At 43.5% G+C, this 23,755-nt stretch overlaps 1 protein-coding gene across 7 annotated transcripts in view; it reads left to right on the plus strand.

Moving 5' to 3' along the window:
• Window positions 1–23,755, plus strand: part of RFFL (ring finger and FYVE like domain containing E3 ubiquitin protein ligase) — a 64,292-nt gene continuing 40,537 nt past the window's right edge. For 2 of the 7 annotated variants that reach the window (XM_057317812.1, XM_026517610.4), the window contains exon 1: window positions 17,813–20,036. The gene's annotated coding sequence lies outside the window, so the exon portion shown is untranslated. The other 5 variants (XM_044390813.3, XM_044390812.3, XM_048223850.2 and 2 more) reach the window with 5 other exon arrangements.

Below are 23,755 nucleotides of genomic sequence, written 5' to 3' on the forward strand. Positions count from 1 at the left end.
CGCGCGAGGGGCGGGAGCGGCCGGGCCGGGCGACTGGCGATGGGTGGGGGGGCCAACTTCCTGGGGCCGCCCGTGAGGATGTCGCGACCGCCCCCCGGTGCCCCTCAGCCCCGGAGACGCCGCCGCGGCGGAGCCCGGAGCCCCCCTGCCTGAGGCGTCCGCGGCCCGGATCCGGCCCCTCCCCTCCCAGGTGCGGATCGCCGGGCGGGCGGGCGGCCGCGGCAGGTGAGGAAGAGGCGGCGGCGGCGGCGCTGGGATACGCGAGGTGCCCGGCCTGGGTGGGGTCCTGGGGGAGGTCGGGGTGGGAGTGCTGCTCGGCCTCGGGTCTCGCCGGGCTGTTTGGAGGCGCCTCCTCTTTGCGGGGCGCGGCCTGGGACTCTCCCTGCCTCTCTGGAAGTCTCCGCAGCCGGGGCAGCTCGCACCTGTCCCATTAAAAGTCCCTTCAAAGAAAGCATTTCACCTGTGGGGGCAGTACCCGCAGACGGCTATCTTCAGATATCTGCAAAAGCCTTCCAGACCGGCAGGTTCAGTTGGCTTGTGGGGGCAAGATGCCTCTTTGCGGCAGAGGAAACTGAGTCAGGTACGCGGCGGCCTGGTGCCCCCTATAAAGGAACTAGTTTGTTCCTGCTTCCTAGTGGAGGAGCCCTTGAGGCTTCTTGGAAGGAGGAGTCTGGAGTTCGGAGCTTGGAGAAGTTTGGGAATGTGATCCCCCCACCCCTCCGCCCACTCTCCCCTCTAGGGATTTTGCCCTCCGTTCATTTGAGGTGATGTGTGAGGTCGCCAATGGTCAAGACGGAGAAGGGAAATGGGGCCTCTGTGCAGCGGGCTGCCCCTGAGACATTTGCCCAGGCATAGGGAAGTCGGTCTAGACCAGGGGAGTCAGAGCATGGCAGGCATCTGTCTGCTCAGAGCTCGATTTCGAGCTGGCAGAAGATACCAACAACAGCCTTATTTTCTCCTTTTTGTTGGTCTGTCATTTGTTCTAGTGGGAGAAAACTGCTTGTGTAATCAAGGAAGATTGTATCAAGCTCCTCCCAGTCTACCTCAGGGAAGAATTATTGTTAGCTTGGAAATAGGGCTTTACCCACAACTGTCACTTTGCACCTTGGCTAAAGGCCACAGTGACCTAATGAATAATCATCCACAGGTGCATGTGGCTGTCTAAGAAAGCAGCAAGTTCCTTATTCATCCCTTTTACAGGTGGTTTGGAGGGCAGAGAAGACTTCCTGTCACTCTTGTTGCTATAGCTGTCTGGGGAGCCTTGTGATTTTCCCAGTGACAGTTCAAATTACTGAAATATGGCCAAAGGTGTCCATTTATTGAGCCATTTTTCTAGGAATGGGAATAGGCAGGGGACACAGTGCTTTGCTGTGTTCTTATGCAGAGTTCCAGGGTTGGGAGCTGCAGTGTTCCTTTCTGGTCAGGGGATTTCAGGTTTGACAACTTCTTTATCCTTTTTTCCTGATTGCATTCTCTTTCACATTCAAGAAAATAGATGATGGCAGATATTTGTAAAACATTATGGCATATTTCTTAATAATTCTGGACTTCAGAGTACAATTCATAAACCACAGTTTATTTAGAGGTGTCATTTACGTTTGGAAATTGTGTGCAACAATTGCAGATTGAAGTGGCAGGGCTATGTAATAACTTGATTGTGCTTGAAGAAAGTTTCCATGTACATGCACACACTTTAATGTCTATATCTTGTTACAAAGATCAGACCACTAAAAACTTTCAAATTGATCAGGTAGACAGCTGTTATTCTGCCTGTTTACATTGGGATCAAGGGCTTTAAATCCTCCAAATTGACTTAATTTAACCAACTGCTAAAATAATATGCACAGAAAAAGAGCTGTTCTCCGATTAGAAATTAATTTGTTTTTAATCTTTCTCATGGTCAAGCTGGTTGACATAACTGCTTAGCACCATCTAACAGGAATGCATCTTTAAGGCCTCTTAAGATAGCAGTGGAAAAAGCATTTTCAATTACCAGCATTTAAAAAGACAAAACAGCAACAACAACAAAAAAAGGCACAATTTCTTCCCTAATGACACGTTCACTGTGATGTTTAATATAGCCACACCCATCTGTACGAGTATTGTGCCTAGGACTTCCTGGAAACACCTACAGAAACCTTAAGGAGTGTTAGGGGGACTGATTCCACCTTGATTTTTTATTCTTACAATAGAACCTTCAATACTGCCATTGTTTTAATTGTAGATTAGAGACTTTTATATCAGACTTGTACTGGCCATAGTGTTTATGTTTTGGGATGAGAGTTTTAACCTCCGCACGTTGGAACCTCATCACCCCTGCAATACAGAACTAAGTCATAACTTAGAGGTTAATGAGCATACGTGGTTTAAATTGCTGTTGGTGAAGTCTCAAGGGACCACGGGACTAGCTGCTTCATCGTTATTATTGTTTGGTAATGATTACTGGTTATTATTTTTGTTTGGTTACCGGTTACTGGTAATGGTTGCTTGTGTTTCGGTAAGAAAGGTTTTGGCAATTGTAAGGACAATCTATTTTTTGGTTACCTTTTTTTGGCCTGTTTTTTTTTTTTAATTGGAGTATAGTTGACACACAAGGGCAATCTTTTTATATTACAAACAAGTGAACTCTCCTTCCTTCAATAGGGAAATGGTTTGGTCATTTTTTTGTATTGTGACTTTATAATATTAACAGTTTTATTTATTTATTTTTTAAAGATTTTATTTATTTATGTGACAGAGAGACAGCCAGCGAGAGAGGGAACACAGCAGGCGAGTGAGAGAGGAAGAAGCAGGCTCCCAGCAGAGGAGCCCGATGTGGGACTCGATCCCGGAACGCCGGGATCACGCCCTGAGCCGAAGGCAGACGCTTTAACGACTGCGCTACCCAGGCGCCCCTATAATATTAACAGTTTTAAATAGGATTTTTATTAGGATGTTCTGTTGCGTCTCACGTGAAACCCATCCCAGGCAGGAAGGAATCCTAGGCCTCAGCTCTCCCACTTTCCAGGATTTATCAGTTGCCGTGGTCAGGACAGTGGTTTTATCTAATCCTATAATGCCATTCTTAGTTTAAACCCGTTATCTTCCTTTCTCTTAATTAGGATGGTCATAAAGTTTCTTTGCTTTCTCTTCTGCCCTTTGAGTGTTCCACACTTTTGATGCATTTGGGCCTGTTAACATTCTGAATTGTAACCAGAGTTGGCTGAGAGAATCCTACTGCATGATTTTAAACATTTTCCTTTTTCAAAGCAAGCATAAAATCTTATGTTTCCTCTGGGGGAAAAGCAGCGCTTTGAATCTGATAGAAAAACCAAAGCTGGTTTTTCCAGCTTTGTACCAGTTCGAAATCTTAACCTTTCCTTTCTGGTTATGCCAGTGCGGTGATTGGTGACCAGTAGTGGATGATGCCCCCAGAGCTGTTGGGAGCTCCTGAAGTCTTCCTGAATCAGCAAAAGAAGGTCACATTGTATTCAGTGCAGCTTTTGGCCTTTTTAGTGTGCTTTACTGCAAGGAGTTCCCAAAAGCCAGCCGTTCCTTGAAAGCTGCAGTTCGCAGCTGAGTCACTCAGGGGTTCTTTAAAAGTACAGATTTCCCAGCCCCACCTCCTGGGGATTTGATTGAGTGGAGAAGTGATGACCAAGAATCTACATCTTAAAAACCACTCAGGCCTCTGTTTTCAAAAAGCTCCCCAAGTGATTCTGATACACGGCCGGGTTTGGGAACCACTGCCGCATGGCTTTGAAATTCTTTATAAATGGCTGTCCCTTTAAAAGCATCATTATGTTATCCAGGATGTTTGATTTGCTAGAATAGCCCATTTCCTAGTCATGACAGATAACAAAGAGCTTTTATAACTTTTATGTAAATTACTTTACAGAGAGGCCCCCCTCTGCTGTATTATCTATCAGGAGTCATGTGGAAAGTAGCTTCCTTTATTTCCTGAGTGGACAAATGAATGATAATGTGGAAACAACTGGAGGTTGGAATCAGGAGTCGAATCTAGTTATGATCCCTGTTGGGTAGGAGGGGTGCCTGGGAATTCTTCGCACGTAGGATGAAAAAAATAAAGCCAACTTGCCAGATGTTTTACTGCTTCATAGCTGAAGCGCTTATGGAAAATAATGGAGGCTTAATAGTCAATACAAGTTCGTCACAGGTCCTTTGCTGAGTTCACGGAAGGAAGAAAAAGTGCTGAAGTACAGAACCGTCCAAGTGAAAACAGAATCCGGCACTCAGTATGTTAGGGAATTAAACTCGGGAAAAGCCTAACCGTTTAGTTTGAAATCGACAAAGCCGGTTTTGAATCCCAGCCCTGCTGCCTCCTGGCCATGCCACTTCACACCCCTTCCCTGAGTCTCTGTCAGCTTCATTTTCTGCATCCCCAAGATGAAAATACCTGGTGGCATTAGTAGGTAGATTAAAAGAGAAAATATACTCTTTGTGCATTGCAGGCAACTCCGTGAATGTTCCTTTCTCCTACTTTCTGCTAGGATTTTTATTCCGAAGGCTGAAGGTGTCTTTCTAAATCTGGCTTTCTCTGTAACTCTTTCCAGGAGTATCTACTCCATCAGCTCTTTCAGAGTGTATCAGAGTGAGGACTGAATTTAGGAACTGGAAGATAGGGGATGAGAGAGGCCGAGGACACTCAAAACTGTTTTTAGAATGAGCGGAGTGTAGGCATATATCCAGAGTCACTGTCCCCAAGAATGAATTAATAACCTCCGAATTCAGCCATGTGTGTCTAGCCTATCCGGCTGGTAGCCCGGACACTCCCATCAGGCCAGGAGACTCTAAGGGTGGCCCCGTGAAGTACCAGCTGACATCCATGTCTTTCCTCATCTTCCTTTCTCCCTTTTTTTTTTTTTAAAGATTTTATTTATTTATTTGACAGAGATAGAGACAGCCAGCTAGAGAGGGAACACAAGCAGGGGGAGTGGGAGAGGAAGAAGCAGGCTCCTAGCAGAAGAGCCCGAAGTGGGGCTCGATCCCACAACGCCGGGATCACGCCCTGAGCGAAGGCAAACGCCCAACCGCTGTGCCACCCAGGCGCCCCTCCTTTCTCCCTTTTGGTCTCTTTTGTTTCTCTTTCCCTCTCTCCTCTCTTCCTGTCTTTCAGAGTGCCCTTCCTTTCGACTTGCCAATCATGCCACAATTATCGCAGGCCAGGCCCCTGAAACTCCAGGCTAAAAGAGGTTGCTGGTTGCTAACACCTGTCTCCCAGCTAAATGAATAGGCCCTTTTGTGGGCAGTATGTTTAAAAAGCTGATTAGTACAATGCTGGCTTAAAGGACCTATTAATGATACAGCATATGTAAATCAGAGAATGATTTAAAGCCATTTTAGAGATTTGTTTTTTTATACTAGATATTTTTTATATTGAATTATGATGTTGGTTGAAATTTTATATCTAAACCATGAATCTGTTTATTGCCCAAACAGACTAATTTTTGTTATTTCACTGGGGATCATTTATATTCTAAAGAAGTTCCTACCCTTAAGGGCCTTTGTATTGTTCAGCAAATGTCTAACTAGTGTGTAATACAATTAAAGTTTTGTTCAGTGCGCTGCTGACATAATTAGTTTAATTTCTGCTCCTTATATATTTCTCTTGGCAGCTGGGAAATTAAAATACTAGATGTTGCATAAAACTGCTTTTTTGAGGAGGTGATTTTACTGTCAGTTGAATGGACTTAGGCCCCAGGGTACATTTTTTAAGATGTCTTATTCAACTTTCCTGTAATAGTCTTCTTTCTCTCTATAGAATTAATGTATTAAGACACATAATTGGCTATTTAAGCATTCAGAAGAGACAGTGTTTGGCCTTTACCCCGTGATTATATTTTTTCCCCTCCATCTCTTTTGAGGCAATGTGTGTAATTTTTGAAACCCCTAAGTAAATTACACTTACAGGAGCACGTGAACCTTTGCAAAGACTGGAGAATAGAGTGCTTTTCCCTGATAAGGTGTATTATGTAATTCCCTCCCCAAATCACTGCCCTGTTCTTTTTAGATCATAGCGTTTGCAGACCTGATGTGAGCGTGGAAAACCTGTGATGCCTGGCAAATCCTCTTCACAGTTTCTCTGTGATACGTTTCACAGAAATGGCTCTGGTTTTCAGGAACAAGAAGTTGCTCTCAAGGAGACTTCACATTTAATTACCCTAATCCGCACTTCATTTCCTGCAGGATTCTTGGGGAGATTCTCACCAGGCTGCCGATTTCACGGAGTCATGACTTATGCAGGTTTTTATCTCTTGTTAAGGCTTCCAACTTTTTTTTTTTAAGTGGAAAGTGACCTTGGTCTGGTAATTTCTCCATTGTCCTCGCCTATAAAAAGATAAGCAAAACCGTCTTGCTCCCTCAGCAGTCTTTTTCAGCAGCCACCCCTCGTGCTGCTTTTGAACTTCTAAAAAAATTCTGTTGAGCACGTGTTACTTGACTTTTTAAAGCTGGCCCTCTCCCGTGCTGCAGGTCAGGCCTCCATCTCCCAGTTTAACGTACTCAGGCCTTTTCTGGAATTTCGTAGCAAGAAACGATTTCATTGTCTCTGGGTTGTGGAGTGGTCAGGGCCCCCTGGGACAGCCGTTTGTTTCTGCCAGGCCAGTTCTTCTTCTTTTTTTTTTTTTAATTTATTTATTTATTTTATTTTAATGTTTTTTAATTGTATTATGTTAGTCACCATACAGTACATCCCTGGTTTCTGATGTAAAGTTCGATGATTCATTAGTTGCGTATAACACCCAGTGCTCCATGCAATACGTGCCCTCCTTACTACCCATCACCGGTCTATCCCATTCCCCCACCCCCCTCCCCTCTGAAGCCCTCAGTTTGTTTCTCAGAGTCCATAGTCTCTCATGTTTCATTCCCCCTTCTGATTACCCCCCCCTTTCTTTATCGCTTTCTTCCCCTACCGATCTTCCTAGTTCTTATGTTCCGTAGATGAGAGAAATCATATGATAATTGTCTTTCTCTGCTTGACTTATTTCACTTAGCATTATCTCCTCCAGTGCCGTCCATGTTGCAGCAAATGTTGAGAAGGCCAGTTCTAAAAGTAGGGGAAGCTCACCCCCATTTGAACTACCAGGAGCCAGTCTGATTCCTGAAGACATTTTAACTGCGTCAATCCTCTTTAAAGAAATGCTGCCTAGTCTTCCTGAAACTTACTGGAAGGTAGGCCAACTGGAGGCTCTGCTGGCCTCTGAGTGGTTAAATGTAATTGGTTAGTAATCAGCACCATTGTTTATTTGCAACTGCTGGATTATGTTAAAAGACTTGCAAAAAAAAAAAAAAAGCTTAAGTAAATGTAGCGTCATCCTCTCCCATCTTGTCCTCTTCATGTTTTATTCTTCTCATTTGCTATGGAAAATCCTTCCAGTCTCAGTCCAGATCACATGCATACAGACTTATGGCACAGGAATCAATATATTTGATCCCAAAATACATAGGAAAGTGTGTTGTCTCTCCAGGATTTTCTGTAATTCTTACTTTTTTTTTTTTAAACTTTAATAATGATTAAGACATCTGCTTGAGAAATAACCAATTCTCAGCCTCTTTCTGCTTCCAACCTTTCTCTAGGTCTTGAGTCAGTGGGGCCACAACGAATTAATAATACTTCCTCTTGACCATGCTAAATTGTTATTTTACATGGTGTGGAAGAAGATTCACCAGAGCATAAGCCTTTATTTGAAAATGCTGGACAAAAGGAGCATTCTAGTTTGGAAAAAGAACAGAGTGTTTTCTAGGGCTTGCTTTAAGCAGGAGTGGGTCAGCTGAACTTCAGCTGGTTGGAGGAATCTGCAGTCAAGGATGGTTCTAGGAAGAGAGAGGAATTGTTTTGGAATTGTTTTTGTAAATTAGCAGCCGTTGTTGCATTTTGGATTTTTCAGAGGGGCGAAGAGGGAGAGTTAGGGGCTAACATTTTGTACAGGGGGCCGGAGGTGGCGGGGGAGCAGCTGCAAGTGCTAGGACTGGCCCAGTCCACGGTGGAAAATTCTTAGTCTTTCAGTTTCTCTCACATCTGTCTACCTTTGTTTCTAGCTTTTGGGCACTACTAGACTCAGGTACCATTCTTGGTCATTTTATTTACTGTTGGAAGAGTTTGCTTAGTCATTCCGAGTGAAAGCTGAAGTTTACCTTCACTACTGTTTGCTATGAAACAGGTGGGGAGAGGTTGCCAGAATTTTCCCAGAGAGTTGGGGACAGAGGCCACTCCACCTTTCTTACTACCCTCACCATCTGGTTGGACCCAGCAGTCCCGGTGACTCTGAGTCATCCACACCCTGCCCACTGGTCTAGTTCAGTGTTTCCTAACTCTGGACTGTTGACACAGTTGCAGACTAGAAGCTTGATGAATAGGGGCAGTGAGCTGACCAGTTAGTGGGGGACATAAAAATGATAGTAATTCTGCCACTTCATCTCCAGATGATCTTCATCAGATTCCTACATTTTATTTATTTGATTAAATTTTTCATACAGCACATCAGCATGTCTCTTGTACGACCAAAACTAATACTAAAAGGAAAATACATTGGCAATGATATCTCAGTTTTGGGTTTTATTTGAGATGCAGGCTGTCCACACCTCCACTGTTACTTGTGGAAAGCTCACAAGCAGCCTGCGATCTTTCTCCAAACATAAAAATAAGCCACTGGTTTTATTTGGGAGGGATTAGTACAAAACTCAAGAGTTCTGAATATCATGTGTCAAGAAAGCAGTTTTTGATGCCATAGAATGTAAATATTTACATGTATTTTAATTTATATTTGGTCTTCCCAATCAAACATCTTTTTTTGTTCTTGTTACTACTTTAAGTTCTTTGCCCAGCGTGGGGCTCAAACTCACAACCCTGAGATCAAGAGCTGCACACTCCACTGACTGGCTTGATATCCTGATCTCAGGGTCATGAGTTTGAGCCCTACACTGGGTATAGAGATTACTTAAAAAAAAAAAAAAAAAAAAAAAAGGCGCCCCTGGGTGGCTCAGTCAGCTGAGTGACCCACTCTCGATTTTTTTTTTTAAAGATTTTAAAAATTTATTTATGTGACAGAGAGACAGCCAGCGAGAGAGGGAACACAGCAGGGGAATGGGAGAGGAAGAAGCAGGCTCCCAGCAGAGGAGCCGGATGTGGGACTCGATCCCAGAACGCCGGGATCACGCCCTGAGCTGAAGGCAGATGCTTAACAACTGCACTACCCAGGCGTCCCAACCCACTCTCGATTTTGGCTCAGGTAATGATCTCAGGATGGTGAGATCCCTGTCCAGCTCTGCACTGAGCAGGGAGTCTGAGATGCTCGCTCTCCTTCTGCCCCTCCCCCCGCTGGCGTGCACATGCTCTCTCTCTAAAATAAATCTTTAAAAATAATTGAATAAGTAAACTTAAATGGGGAAAAGTTGAAATTTTTGTTACATATCACAAATATTATAGAAGCATATTAAAATATGCTTTCTGTAAGTTTCAATATCCTGATTTAAAAATATTCTTGTTTTAAAAGATTTTATTTATTTGTCAGAGAGAGAGAGCAGAAGTGGGGGGAGTGGCACGCAGAGGGAGAAGCAGGCTCCCTGCTGAGCAAGGAGCCTAGTGTGGAACTGGATCTTGGGACCCTGGGATCATGACCTGAGTCGCAGGCAGACGCCTAACTGACTAAGCCACCTAAAAATATTCTTTACCTAAGATAATTTTTTATCAGGGATTTACACACAAATTATGACCTTTTTTTATTCCTAAAAGCATTGGTAACATCATCTATGCTGATCTCAAATTTTAGCGTGCACCAGAATCTCCTGAGGACTTATAAAAATCCAGTTTCCCGATTCCTAGCCTACACCTAGAGAATCAAGAGTGTTTGGGACTGAAATTCGGGATTCTGATGGCAACAACCGCAGTGATGGTGGTGATGATGTTGAGAAATTCAGAAATTCAGAAATTCGGGGGCTGCCTTTATTTTGCAGAGGAGGGATTTAAGGCACAGAGGAATGTAAGGCCCTTTGAATAGCATTGTTCTAGGTGGTTCTGAGCACATTGAGATCATTTTCTTCCTTATGCTACCTGTAAATGCAGCAACCAAATGAGCACTCCCATTCCTACTTGGGGAGAGAAGTTCCATCCCTGGTGATTGACTGGATCACAACCACAATTTTTACTATTTGGTGATTAGGTGAGGGATGCTTACCTTTAATATACTTAAGAATAAGTCAATAGAACTTGCGTTTGGTGCCTGTATCGGGAGGGATCTTGACCTCTTTTGACTAAATACTGAAAAGGAGTTTTCAGCTTCTTGGCCTTTACTTATTACTCACTGCTTAATGGTAGAGGACAAATAAAATTTGGGGGCGTACAGTTTTTTTTGAGGCACTAAAGTTTGTGTTTGCTTTTTAGATGCCTTTTATAAGTAGTCGGAACAAGTATTCTTAGTTTGTGTTGCTGCAATATGAAAATGACTGTTGATACCGAGCAGGGGGAAAATATCTGCATGCTTTGCCTCCTGGTTTAATTGCTTAGTTGGATAAAATGTCAAACTGGATAGATTATTGGAGCTGTTATTTTGGTGGTGAAACAAAAATGAAACTGCTGTGGATGTTCGCAAAGAACACTGCTCCCTGTGTCTTGACTTTGCACTGGAGAAAGTTTCAGTTGTCCGGAAGCAATACTAGTTAGAAAATGCAGCTTCCGCGGCCTCTAGCACAGCTGTCCAAATTACCAGCGCTCCTGGGGTCTTTGGACAAGCATTGTCGACACTTTGGGAAACAATTTACGTTGCTGATTCCAAAATGTCTGTGGTTTTTCCCTGAATAGTTGGGAAGCCTAGAAGTGGAGAAGGGTAATGGCATTGTGTCTAGAATCTTCAAGTCAAAACTTTTTTAAGTGTCTCTAGAGCAAACTCCCATCTTTCTGAGTGAGGTGGGATGGGGGGGTGGGGCCATTAAAAGAGTGTTGACTCCCCGGGTCTGCCTTCCCCAGTTAGTGACTCTTCAGGAGGACGGCGGCTGTCAGCCTGTGGCCCAGCCTACAGAGGACTTTGGTTGTTACAGCCTTGATTAGGAAAGAAGGATGGGGGGCATGAGCGAGGGTACAGATGTTTTTGAAAGCCTGTGCCTGCTGTGTGAAGCCTTGAATTTTCACTTTGAACATTTCATTTGGTAAAGGATATTATAAAACTGTCTTTACAAAACAGCCCCCTTTCCTATTGAAATCATATGTTGCCCACGAGAGCTTGGGAAGCGTTAGGCGGGCTCGGCAGGATTTATTTTACTCATTCCATTGTGTAAAATGATACTTTTTTCTGAATGGGATTGTATGCATTCTCCAGTGGGAGTTAGGAGAAGGCTTGCTTGTGTCGAAAAGCAGGAGAGTTTTTTAAGACTGACGTGTCTTCTGCTGTGTGATACTCGTCTTTTTGCCATGTTTTACCTGTGTAAGAACTACCAGCAGTTGTCGTGTGCGGGCCGTGTGCAGGGACTTAACTACAGGAACTTATGTCATCCTCCCAACAGTTTTATGAGGTGAGGTACTAGTGTCTGTGTTCCGCAGATATGAAAACAGTGCACAGAGAAGTTAAGTGATAGGCCTAAGGCCACACAGTGTTTGAACCCTTCTGGCTGTAAAGGCCAAACTCTCAACCGCGAGGCTACAGTGGCCTCACTCCACTGGCTTGTCTACGACGAGGACTTTTCAGAGTAGGTCTTCAGAAGTAGGTTCCATTTCATATAGTGGTGGGCTTTGAAATTTCTTTTTTTTTTTTAAGATTTTATTTATTTATTTGACAGAGATAGCCAGCGAGAGAGGGAACACAAGCAGGGGGAGTGGGAGAGGAAGAAGCAGGCTCATAGCAGAGGAGCCTGATGTGGGGCTCGATCCCAGAACGCTGGGATCACGCCCTGAGCCGAAGGCAGACGCTGAAAGACTGCACCACCCAGGCGCCCCGGCTTTGAAATTTCTTATACACGGGCCTTCTTGTGTGGAATGTGATTTAAAAGTGATATTAGCAGGGGCGCCTGGATGGCTCAGTCGTTAAGCGTCTGCCTTTGGCTCAGGGCGTGATCCCAGCGTTCTGGGATCAAGCCCCACATCAGGCTCTTCCGCTATGAGCCTGCTTTTTCCTCTCCCACTCCCCCTGCTTGTGTTCCCTCTCTCGCTGGCTGTCTCTCTCTCTGTCAAATAAATAAATAAAATCTTCAAAAAAAACCACATGATATTAGCAATACTTGTTATGTATTCTAGTAGTTTTAGTGCTGTTAGCACTGAAGGATTGCTTTCGATGCATTCCTAATTCTAACGTTATAATTGTATTTGATGTATAAACCAGTCACCCTTAAAAGCACATTTGGCTAAACAGCTAAAGCATTGGCTTAGAGGAGGATTTATTGGTGGCGGTTCATTTTTCCGTTTTTTTTTTTTTTTTTCTTCTTGTTGGGGTGAGTGTCTTCCTGTTTGTCAGTAGGCCTTCTCAATAAAGTGCCTTCTGCGAAAGATGTGTAGATGTTCTGGCCTCCTGTTGTAAGTGATGGTGGCATACATGGGGACAGACCACTTTCAGGAAGAAGCCCTGATCAGAATAGAAGGTAAAACTGCTATCTGGGCTTGAGACCCGTGTCCTGCTTCCCCTCGTCGGAGGCCTGGTGAGGCCTGGCCCAAAGAAAAGCGTCCCTGACATTTTTTCTGCTACCTTCTCCCTCACATTTTGGAGACTGCTCCTGAGACTTTTGTCAGCAAAGCTAGTTGTGGTCAGAAGCCTGTCAAATGTGAGGTGCCCTGCCTGGTAACCGCGTCCTTCCCAATTTCTTTGTCTAATTGCTGCAGCGTTCTGATGCTTTTGATTTTAGGCAGGACACTTTCAGCTGAATGCTGCGCTGGAACTGCATACAGCAGGGTTCACTCTGCGGGGGTTACTTCTGCTTTTTGCCTCATTAGTCGAGGCTCAGATGCAAATGCAGGGAGGGATGGGACCCGGGTAATGCCTGACATGTATTTCAGGTGGTGGGGCCGGCACCTGAGTGTGCTTAAAGAATCTCCCCTCCCCCGGCCTAGTAGGGACTGCAACATAATCAGAAACGTGCTTTGCTTTACAAACTTTTCGTCTTTCTGGGGTCCCCGTAGGGACTGGACAGTGGAATGAGTAATTGTACTTTCAGAGCCACATCATCCCTTATCCTTGGCAACCAGCACTCTCTTCTCTCTCTCTCTAATTTTGTCATTTCTGAAGTGTTATGGAAATGGATCATAACAATATGTGACCTTCTGAGATTGGCATTTTTCACTCAGCGCGATGCCCTCCATCCAAGTTGTGTGTAGCAATAGTCCATTCCTTTTTATTGCTAAGTGGTATTCCATGGTGCGAATGGGCCACAGTTTCTTTAACCATTCATCTGTTGAAGGGCATTTTGGTGGTTTCCAGTTTTTGGCAATCTAAAGCCGTCGTGAACATTTGTGCATAGGTGTTTTATGGACACACGTTTTAATTTCTCTGGATTAAGTGCCCAGGAGTGCAATTGCTGAGTCCGACGGTGAGTATATATTTAATTTTTTAAAGAAACTGCCAAACGGTTTTCCAGAGTGGCCGTACCATCTTACAGTCCCACCAGCAATGTAGAAGATTCCATTTCTCTGCATCCTTGCCAGCGTTCGGTATTGTCACCATTTTTTATTTCAGCTTTTCTACTAGGTTGCATATCTGGTTTGTAAGTTCATCAAATAACTTGGCGAAACTGACCCGACTGATGAAGAGCAAAGGTTTTTGAGTCGTGTGTTGTTAGCGCGCCGTGTGGCTCTGCCTCTGTGCAGCGTTCAGTGCTCTGTTGACCTGCTCTTTAATCCCCCGGCTGTGGTTTCCTTGAGAGAGGGAAGACCAACCAAGACTCACTGTGGGGGAAGCAAGGGCTGTGAGCATGAGACTGTGTGCCTTTACCCCGTAGCACCTAGCACAGTGCTGCCAGTGGTGGTGAACAAATGATGCTCTCCCCAAAGTATGCATTTCTGGTAAGTTCTTTAGAAATTTGCCTCAATGAATGTAGCTTTAAATACACTGAAAATTTGGCTTAGAGTGGCCCTACCAACTTGTTCAAATTGTTTCATTTTGTCCAGTGATCCTGTTTCTGGTAATATTAATTAGCTAATACCACTCATTTTACAATACTAAACTATCACAGAAGTATACGTATAAAGCAGAAGGTAAACATCACCCTTACCAGAAGTAAGTACTATGAAATGGTTCTAGACTTTTTTTAAAAGACTTTATTTATGTATTTATTTATTCGAGGGAGAGAGAGGCGGGGAGAGAGAGCAGCCTTGTGCAGGCACAAGCGCGGGGTGGGGGGGGGGGGCATAGGGAAAGAATCCCAAGCGGGCTCCATGCTGAGTGTAGAGCCTGATTCGGGGCTTGATCTCACAACTCTGAGATCATGACCTGAGCTGAAACCAAGAGTGGGGAGGCTTAACCGATGAGCCACCCAGTCACCCCAGTGGTTTTAGACTTTTAAGCTATATGTTTTTATCTTTTTTTTCCACTCTATGTAAATATGCTATGTGTGTGTTTGTGTAGTCCCCAACTGCTGTTTTGTTAATGCTTTTTTGTTTTCAGTGGAGAGTGTATGATGGGCATTTTCCCTGTGATGATTGTGTTTTTTAAGTGCTTCAGCCTGGGACAGTGTTGCATTCCTTTCTCTAACCCTTTTTTTGTCCTCTTACGAAATGGTTGAGAGATACCTTTGAAGGACCTAAACAAAATGTATTTTATTCCTTGTTACATGGGTTTGGGTTGAAACAAGGTTGTAGCTTTATTTGCAAGGAAATCAGTAAAATCCTGGATGGTAGGATCCACCTATCTGCTTTATTATAAATAATGCAAGTCTGATTTTATGAACCTTGAAGAAAGCAAGAACTGTGAGCACGATAATCTTTGGAGAATGTACAGTCCTTTGGGTATCAGTCTACTCATCAGGTGCTTAGTCAGATGGAGTGTTTTCTTAAGTGCTACTGAAATGCACAGTTCAGTGTTTATTTTGAAATCTCTCCTGTCCTCTTGCTCTCTTCCATTATCGTGATTCCCTTGATGGGACATTCAGGCTGTGCGGTCTTATCCTTGTATTTCCATAGCCTACGTAAGCTAGTTTGAAGATTAACTGTAGGTGGACAGGTAACCTTATCTACTTGGCTAGAAGTCACCTGTCCACATGAAACACATGTCAAAAAGGGCCCTTAGGCTTGGGAACCTGAAAGAAGGTAACTTAATCTTGTGGCATTTTTAGTGGAAACCAACATGAAAAGTTAGGAAATTTGTCTTACTGGAGGCAGGGCATGAGTATGGGAGGTGGCAGGGAGTAGAGAGAAAGAAGAGAGTGGGGATGTATTTGAGGAGAAGAATCCAGAGGTATACCGTCAAGAAGAATTGTGAATTCAGGAAGTCTTCAGAGTTGAACGGCAGAATCTTCGCGCTGAGAGGGTGGTTGGTTTCTGGGGAGTAGGACCCGAGCTTCCTAATCACTTCATTGTGAGGGTGGGAGTTGTTTAGGTGATGGAGTTGGGTGACAGGGCCCTTTCCCTGCCGTTCTGTATTAGCTCAGGGGGAACAAATGAAGAAATTGCTTTGTATCGAAAGTTACACCGTCACACGGTTCCAAGATTTCTGTTGCCAGGTGTCTAAAGTGAGCCGCCCAGGATGGCAGTTTGGTGGCGTCGCTGACTTCCTTTCCCCCCATCTTGTTGTTAGGGCCTCAGCCTGTGTCCTGTCCGCTTTGGACGCTTTCTTTTCCTGTAGGCTCCCTACTTTTTCAGTTCCCTGACGTTTAGGGATCTAGTATTTCACTGGGCCTAAGGTAGGCAGTTGCTGTGCCCTTGATATTGGATACTTCTCTGAACTATTAAACCACAGCAGATAATCAGGTGCCCACAATTACATTATAGGACAGATTCTGGTAACGGTACCGGCGGGGACACACTCACTTCGTGTGCCCTCACACAGCCGGGGGGCGGGGGTTTGCAGCGAAGCGCTGTGAGGAGGCAGGTTGAGCCCCACGCAGTGCCAGTTCCTACATCTGAACATGACAGTGGCTCGTTAAAGATTAAAGGGACTGCCTGGTCCTTCTGGCCCCAGGATGGAATGATCCCGCCGTGGCGACAGCCTTTGTCTCCCAAGAGAGGCCATTTTATACAGGAGTTTGTGCTTCCAGATGTTACAGTGAGCCTGCGTTGGCTGATGCTGTGGCGATAAGTTGGCATTGGGGTACTCTGAAGACACACGAGCCATATAGCGTCCCATGGCTTGAATTTCTGGGCACAACTGCCTCATCAGGAAGTCAAAAGCCTCTACTTTCAACCCGTGCCTTTGGGGAGGTTTTATCCTTTGTTTTATTTGACTATTCTGTTAAGTCAAGTGAACTTTAATTTTCACAGCTGTAAAAATGCCATTAAGCCCCTTGTACTGCGTCCCACGTGTGAAAATGTCTCCGTATAACGACTGTGGGTGACAGCTGAAATTTTTAAGAGTAGTTAGGATAATTGTCTCTGGAGGCTTGAAGAAAAGAATGGTCCAGTTGACAAAATAAATACAATTCAATTGTTACATTCTTGTCGGTTCTTTTGGGTTAAGGGGACCAATGTCTAAGACCTACTCAGACCACTGTTCATTTTGGTGGTCTTTGAAACAAAACTTTACATTTTGTGAATCAGTGCTCAGGGAACATAGCCGTATGACCTGTCTCTGAAAATATCCAAGGCCCACCTACATCAGGATCACGTGGGAGAGGGAGTTCCTTATTGAAAATTCTGATTCTGGGGCCTCTCCATTTGTGCTAATCCAGACTGTCTGAGGGACTGGATGGGAAATGATCATTTTTAATAAGCACCCCCTTTTGATTGTTAAGTACCCCTAGAGTGGATTCTTGAGTATCCTAAAATTTACTTCATTTCTCATGTTTAATTTCTGTGATTTATCAGATGATAGATGTTTGGCTGATGCTCATTTGTCTTTTTTGAAGAGGATGTACTCTGGGGTTTTTTTGTTTGTTTGTTTTTGTAAATGTTATACAGATCCTAGAACTTCAAAGATTAGAATTTGGCAATGTCCCTAATTCTCAACAAGGTGAGACAGCCAGTCACTGGTTCCTAGAAACTTGGATTTATCAATTCAACCCCTTCTCAATAAGAAAAAGGATATGGACATAAATAGAATTAATTTGTTGAACAGAATACATGTGCAGTATCATTTAGGATGTTAGGGAGGGGAAAGTAGGTAAAAGGGAGATGTTAAGGGGCGCCTGGGTGGCACAGCGGTTAAGAGTCTTCCTTCGGCTCAGGGCGTGATCCCGGCGTTATGGGATCGAGCCCCACATCAGGCTCCTCTGCTATGAGCCTGCTTCTTCCTCTCCCACTCCCCCTGCTTGTGTTCCCTCTCTCGCTGGCTGTCTCTCTCTGTCGAATAAATAAATAAAATCTTAAAAAAAAAGAGGGAGATGTTAAGAGGAAAGAGAAAGGGAAAAGATTAGTTCATGAACGGTAAAAAAAAATTTAAAATTAACCCAATTTTAAATTACCAAGTTATATTTGAATATGTATTCCTTGCAAAAACAAAAAAAATCAAATACTCATAAGGCTAAGAATACTTCCTTGATCTGCTCCCACCACAGCTCCCTCCCTGGCGTGTGTATCCTCCCATTATCTTTTTGTATATATTTGGTAATTTTCCACAGATTTGGAAGACTACGGAATCATGAGATGTGAATATTTTTATTCCTCTTTTGACACCTGCTTACTGTTTATAATGTTAAAATCTCTTACAGAAAAAAAAAAAAAACGTGGCCTATAAATGGTATTACATATTCCTGTTCAAGAAAAACAGTGAGTATGAGTGTGTGCGAATTTTACACACACACTAAATATCTCTTGTGACCACCCCTAAAATGTACCTTTACGTGGTGAATGACTTGTCTGAGTTTTAAGATAATGCATTGAGAGAACTTACTAAGCACAAAGCCAAATTATTTTCTTATTTTCCATATAGTCTCATAGTTTTCATGTAACCTCATAAAGCTTCAAGTGCCTGAAGCCATTTGCTCAGATTTAGCCTCTTTTTAAAGCCCTAAATCAGTAATCCTCAGCCTTTCCAGCCTAAAAGAAGGAACTGGGTTAGGGTATGGTTATATTTTAGGGAAGCAGATGGGAACTGTACAGAATCCCAAACAGGGAAATGATAATCTGCGATAGTTCTCACCTGCTAAATGGTGTTTATTTTTAGCAGAATTAGGAAATTCTGATGCTTCTAGCTCCCATGTTGCTCTTTATATAATTCACATTTACTTCCTGGGCACAGTACCGTCTGAATTTTCTCTTCCTTATTTAAAGTTTACTAATATATAGAATGCGCCGGAAGCTTCTAACAATAATGTGTTTTCTCAAAAGAGGTTTCCTGTTTGTCCATTCTGTTTGTGTCTTGAGGGTTGCTCCATATTAGAATGTTTGTGACTTATCATCAACTACAGAAATATTTTTTAAAGCGTGGTCCATGAGATAATGGTTGCCAACTGCTGTAAAGACGCTTTTATCATTTGAAAAGAACTAATTAACACATACTGTAGGAAAACTTTAAACACAGCCATTTCCTGACAAGGAAAACACTGAAAGGGAGGAATGAAAGAGGGAACATTTTACAAAACCTTATCAAAGCTCAGTGTGGCTATCCTACTGGAATAATGTAATTAAGGGGAATTAAGCCAATTGGATAAATAACTTTTTTTTAAACTAGCCCCTTGAAAAGGAATAGAATTAAGTAGCATGGTTTTTAAACCCAAATTCCTACGGTCTGCACATACAATTTAATTAACCTAATAACACTGATCGAGTGACAAGCTGGGTCGGCAGCTACATCCAGAGTTGACGCCACAACCTACCCTGAAGGATGGACAAGGCTAGGTGTGGTGGCCTTGCATGCCCATGCCGAGGAATTGCTGATGGCCTCGGGAAATTTTGAGCAGGGAATAGAAGGATCTGATGTGAATTTTAATGTTTCTTTCTTGTCAAATGAAGACCAAAACCAAAACCAAAACAAAACCAGAGAGCAAGGGCTTAATCTTTTGTTTTCTTTCAATAGCACCAAAGCGCATTGTAGCCGATCAGGGCAGATTCAATAATAATTAATAGCTGTTGATGAGCCAGTCATTCTAGAATTGATTTTTTAATAAGCTGGCCAATAAATGAGAATCGATACAGATTTAGGGATTTTTCTTTTAAAAGCAAGTGTTAATACAGTTTTCACAGACTTCTGATTCCTTAAGCATCCGGTAGGGGTGATGGTGGATAATGTGGCTTTAGCTGTGCGTGGCAGCTGATGAAAGCCTTCAGTTACTTCTGTTTAAATTAGAGATTCTGTGTTGTCTAAGAAAATAGAGAGGTCAGGGATGGCCTCGTGGGGAAAAAGAACGGTGAGCCTGGCTGAAGCTGACAAAATTCGCTCGGATGATTTGCCTAGCTAGCGACCATGACCGGGCAAGTCCCCCATTTCCTCTGACCCACACGCTCTAATTTGTAAATGCAAAGTGACTTCTTTATCAGCCTCCCGGGGGAGATCTTCAGGGCTGTGAACCTGCTACCTTCAGCAATCTTGCTGTCCTGAGCCCCAGGCTGTTCTCAAATGAAATTCAGAAAGTGACCTCTGGAGCCTTCCAGGTAAGGGCTCCAGGGGCAGCTGAGCCACCAGCGGGAGGGGAATGAGGGACCTGCCCCCAGTAATCAGCACTCGATTTAAAAAATCAGTGGGGTGCCTTTCTTTTCTGAGTTGCATTTGATCGTGGTTGGCTCAGGCTGGGTTGTTTGGGAAATAGGAGTTCTGCCTCGCATGAGTCAGCACTGCCCTGGGTAAACGGCCTGCTCTGTTGCAATCTTGCTTACCAAAGATACGTCCCCAGGCGGCACCATTCACTTTGCCTGAAAGCTGCTGCTGTTGGTTCCTGAGATGAGCTCATCTGAAATGGCTCCAAGGACCTCAGCGGCAGGAACTGGAGGCAGCTTGCTCTCTGCTGTGGTAATGTTTTGAAACAGGCAAAATCAGGTAACCCCAGACTGTTTTCTCTTAGTTTCATTAGCTAGACTGAGCTGCAGGAGGCTGGGGAAATCCTTTGTCTTCCGAATTGCCTTAGCAATTTGGGTATCTTAAAGTCAGTCCCTCAGCCCGTTACGGAGGACCTTAAGGGGGAAAAGTTTCATTTCATTTGGTATCTGGATGTGGTTTTAGTCCTAAGTAGACCATTTATCATAGAAACCTTAGAGAAGACAAACATGTCAGGTTTACAGCTTTATCCATCTTTTGCTCTTGGATTTTCTGTCCTTTCTGTGTCTTGTGAGAAGTAGTTTAGTGAAACGAAACCATTATTAAAGGGAGAGAAGCAAATGTATTTTATTATCTATCTAATCATTAGGAATATCGAATTGTAGGGAACACTGTGCTACCAGTGAGTTTCCATATTTTCCTCTGCGGTACTATGAAGAACCTCCCTCATCCCTAATTCTGTTCAGAATGGTGGATAATGTGGCTGATTCTGTTCAGACTATTGCTCTGTCTCCCTCCTGCTCTTCACTTCTAAACTTCCTAACACTTAAGCCTCACTGGTAAGCAGTTGCCCCTCTCAAAGTTTGCTTCTGCTCCTTACGGTTCCCCTCAAATGGCCCACTTTCTCTTTCACCCCAAGTCTTTACACAAGTCAGCTGTCTCTAAAACACCCTGCTCCAGCTTCACCTAGCCGGCTGGCTTCAGCCCGGAAGTCAGTCTTCCACGAAGTCTCTTCTTAGTCACCAAGACTGGATGAGTACGCAGGAGAGCACTGTATTTACTCTGATCATAGGGTATGTCGAGAACCAGTGTCTGTTTAGTTAGAATGATATCCATGTTACTTGGCACAAAGTTGGTTCTCCGTAAGGGTAGAATGAGGAAGGACCTATACTGGACTTCCTCAACTCTGATCCTCTTATCAACCCTTTGTTATTTTGGCTTCTGCCCACATTACCTTACTCATGTTTTCCTGAAGATCACAAGTAAACTCCAGATTACCAAACCCAGTGTTGTGGTTTCAGCCTCCACTTTACTTAATCTCGGCCTGGCATGTGGCACTATTGGGCCGTTCTTCTTTCCCCCAGTGACCCTCTTCATTTGGCTTTGAGGTTGCCTTGTCTCTTCTGAGTTTCCAGAGTGCCTTCTCTTATTTCTTTGCATTCTCTTTTGGCTATCCCATAAATGTTGAGAGGCTCCAAGACTTGGGCATCTTTCCACTCTTCCCCTGCCCCCCACCCAAGGATCTCAAATAGGCCCATAAATTAAGATATCCTCAGTATGTCTAGCAGTCCATTTGTCTCCCCCAAGCTTCAGATCCTCATTTCCAACTTGATAAACTTTAACTAGCGGGTAAACCTACCAGAGTGTTCAAAGACATTTTAAATGGCATATGTTATCCCCCCCACCCCCCAGTATCAGTCAGCTACTTATATTGCTGTAGGTTTGAACTCTGTTAATTATGTCCACCAGGTCTTCCTGTTCATTCCGTTTATGCCTCATGTCACCTAAATATGCTAAATCCATTGTTGCTAAGCACTTTTGATGATATTATTGGAGTACTGTTTGACTGGTGTGTGGCTTTTCTTCATTCCCACTGAATTGCCTTAACTTACTAGAGGTCATAAACTAGACATTTTGTTTAACCAGCCCAATGGCTTCGAATTTTGTGTGAATACTTTGAGGTAGGGCCTGTACTCTTCAAAGGTTACAGGTAACCATTCTTCCAGATGTTAAAGACTAAAGATGTCACGTTTTACCCACTTTGCCTCCAGGAATTTGAGTCTGTAACTTCTGATTGAGAGCCTTATCAAATATTTTTTAAAATACTTTATTTATTTATTTATTTATTTATTTATTTATTTATTTATAACCTCTACCCTCAATATGGGGCTTGAACTCATGACCCTGAGAACAAGAGTTGCATGCTCTACTGACTGAGCCAGCCAGGGGCACCCTCCATCAAATCTTGATTGGGCTTTTGCCGCTCTGCAGTAGGTCTCTCTCTGCTTCTGTCTCCTCCACGTTGTTGCCAAAGTTATCTACCTAAAGGCCCAAATCAAATCTTCTCATTCTCAGATTTTCAGAGTACCATTGGTGAACTGCTTTCTACTTAGCTTGATAGGTAAAGCCCTTCACAGTGTGACCCTGTCCCACCTGTTACTATTACCTGGCTCGTCTCCCTCCTTCCCCCAGTCATTTCTCTCCTCTCCATCCTCACTGAACGTCTCCCATTTTCCCAGTCCCTGGTTCTAACCTGTTGTTCTAGGACTCTTTCTCTTCCCAGTGGCCTCCCCCGCTCTGACTCGCAAAGTAGTCATCCCCCAGGAGACTTATTAGTGTACATGTGAAACCTTCCCTGCCTTCCTCAAGTAGAGTTAGGGTTATTCCTCCTTATTTGGACTTCCATAGCACTGTCTGTTTCTTCCAGTAACCTGTTGCTTCACTGAACCTGTTCCCTGGCCTAGAGCCTGACACTATCAGGCTGAAGGGGGTCCCCAGGGTCAAACCATTAGTCCAAACATCTTTATTAGTCTTGGCAGTATTAGAATATTCGTAAGCCCTCTTGTTAGGTGGCATGTTTTTAGTTCCTATTTGATGAACTTGAGCCCATGGTTCTATTCCATATACGTCACCTGAAATCATCAGGTAACCATTCAAAGTTAATTTGAAGATTTCTTGGGCTTGCTGAAACTTAAACTTAGTTCCGCAATATCACCTAACATTTTTATAATACTTTATAAAATTATTTCCCTTGTATCATTTTATTTGACACCTACAATACTCTCTGTTGGGTAGGCTTTATTATCCCTATTTTACTGGTGATTATAAAGCTACTTTTGCCATTGAAGCATACATTTAGGTAAGACTTCAGAGAGACAACGTGTTTTTACATTGCATTAAGCAACTGGTTTGTCTCTTTGTAGTTAAATATACCCTGTTGGGTTCTACAGAAAAGGTGCCTTTGCTCGGCAGGCAAGTGCTAAAGACCTTGCCTTTTACATCGAGGTAGGAGGAGGTACCAAGAGCTTGCCTGGCCTACAGAAAGGCCTCGACTGTGGTTAGAGACCTTGATTGAAATGAAGGGTGTGCCCACTCCGACCTCAGGTTTTTCTATTGTACTTCAAATAACTAGAATTTATTAAAAACCTATTTCAATAATGGAGGGTCAGACCAAGTTGATGAGTGAAGGGAGTCAGCACAAGATCGAGCAAGCTGAGTGTTAAGAGCCCAAAAGGTATCATGGTAATTTCAGTAAATGATTACATTTGTAGGGTAATTTTGTGGAATTGGATTATGGAAAGATGAACCATAAGGGCTAGGAGATAATCTGTTAGATACTGGCATGTAGCATCCAATTTTGGTTGTTCCCCCCACTGCCCCAATACTTGAGAGGATAAAAATGATTAAAAAGTTGAAAAATAAGTCCTATCGTTGTAAGTTTTTAAAAAAGGGAATGATTTTAGCCTACAGAAGAAAAAGCTAAGGGCTGGCTTGATTACCATCTTCAAGTAGGAGAATCGTTTTTGCCGGGGGGGATTTTGATTAATTGCTCTTCCTGTACTTCAAAGATTTAAGACAAAATGGGCTTAAATTGGAGGAGGAGTAATTGTAATGAATATGAGGAAGAGTTTCTCGATATCAAAGCTGGGAAACAGTTGAATGATGGCTGAGACTGAGTTGAATTTCCGACTGTTTCAGTTATCTACTACTGGTAGCAAGTC

The sequence above is a fragment of the Ursus arctos genome, unplaced genomic scaffold (assembly GCF_023065955.2).
Source record: "Ursus arctos isolate Adak ecotype North America unplaced genomic scaffold, UrsArc2.0 scaffold_24, whole genome shotgun sequence".
Taxonomy (NCBI): domain Eukaryota; kingdom Metazoa; phylum Chordata; class Mammalia; order Carnivora; family Ursidae; genus Ursus; species Ursus arctos.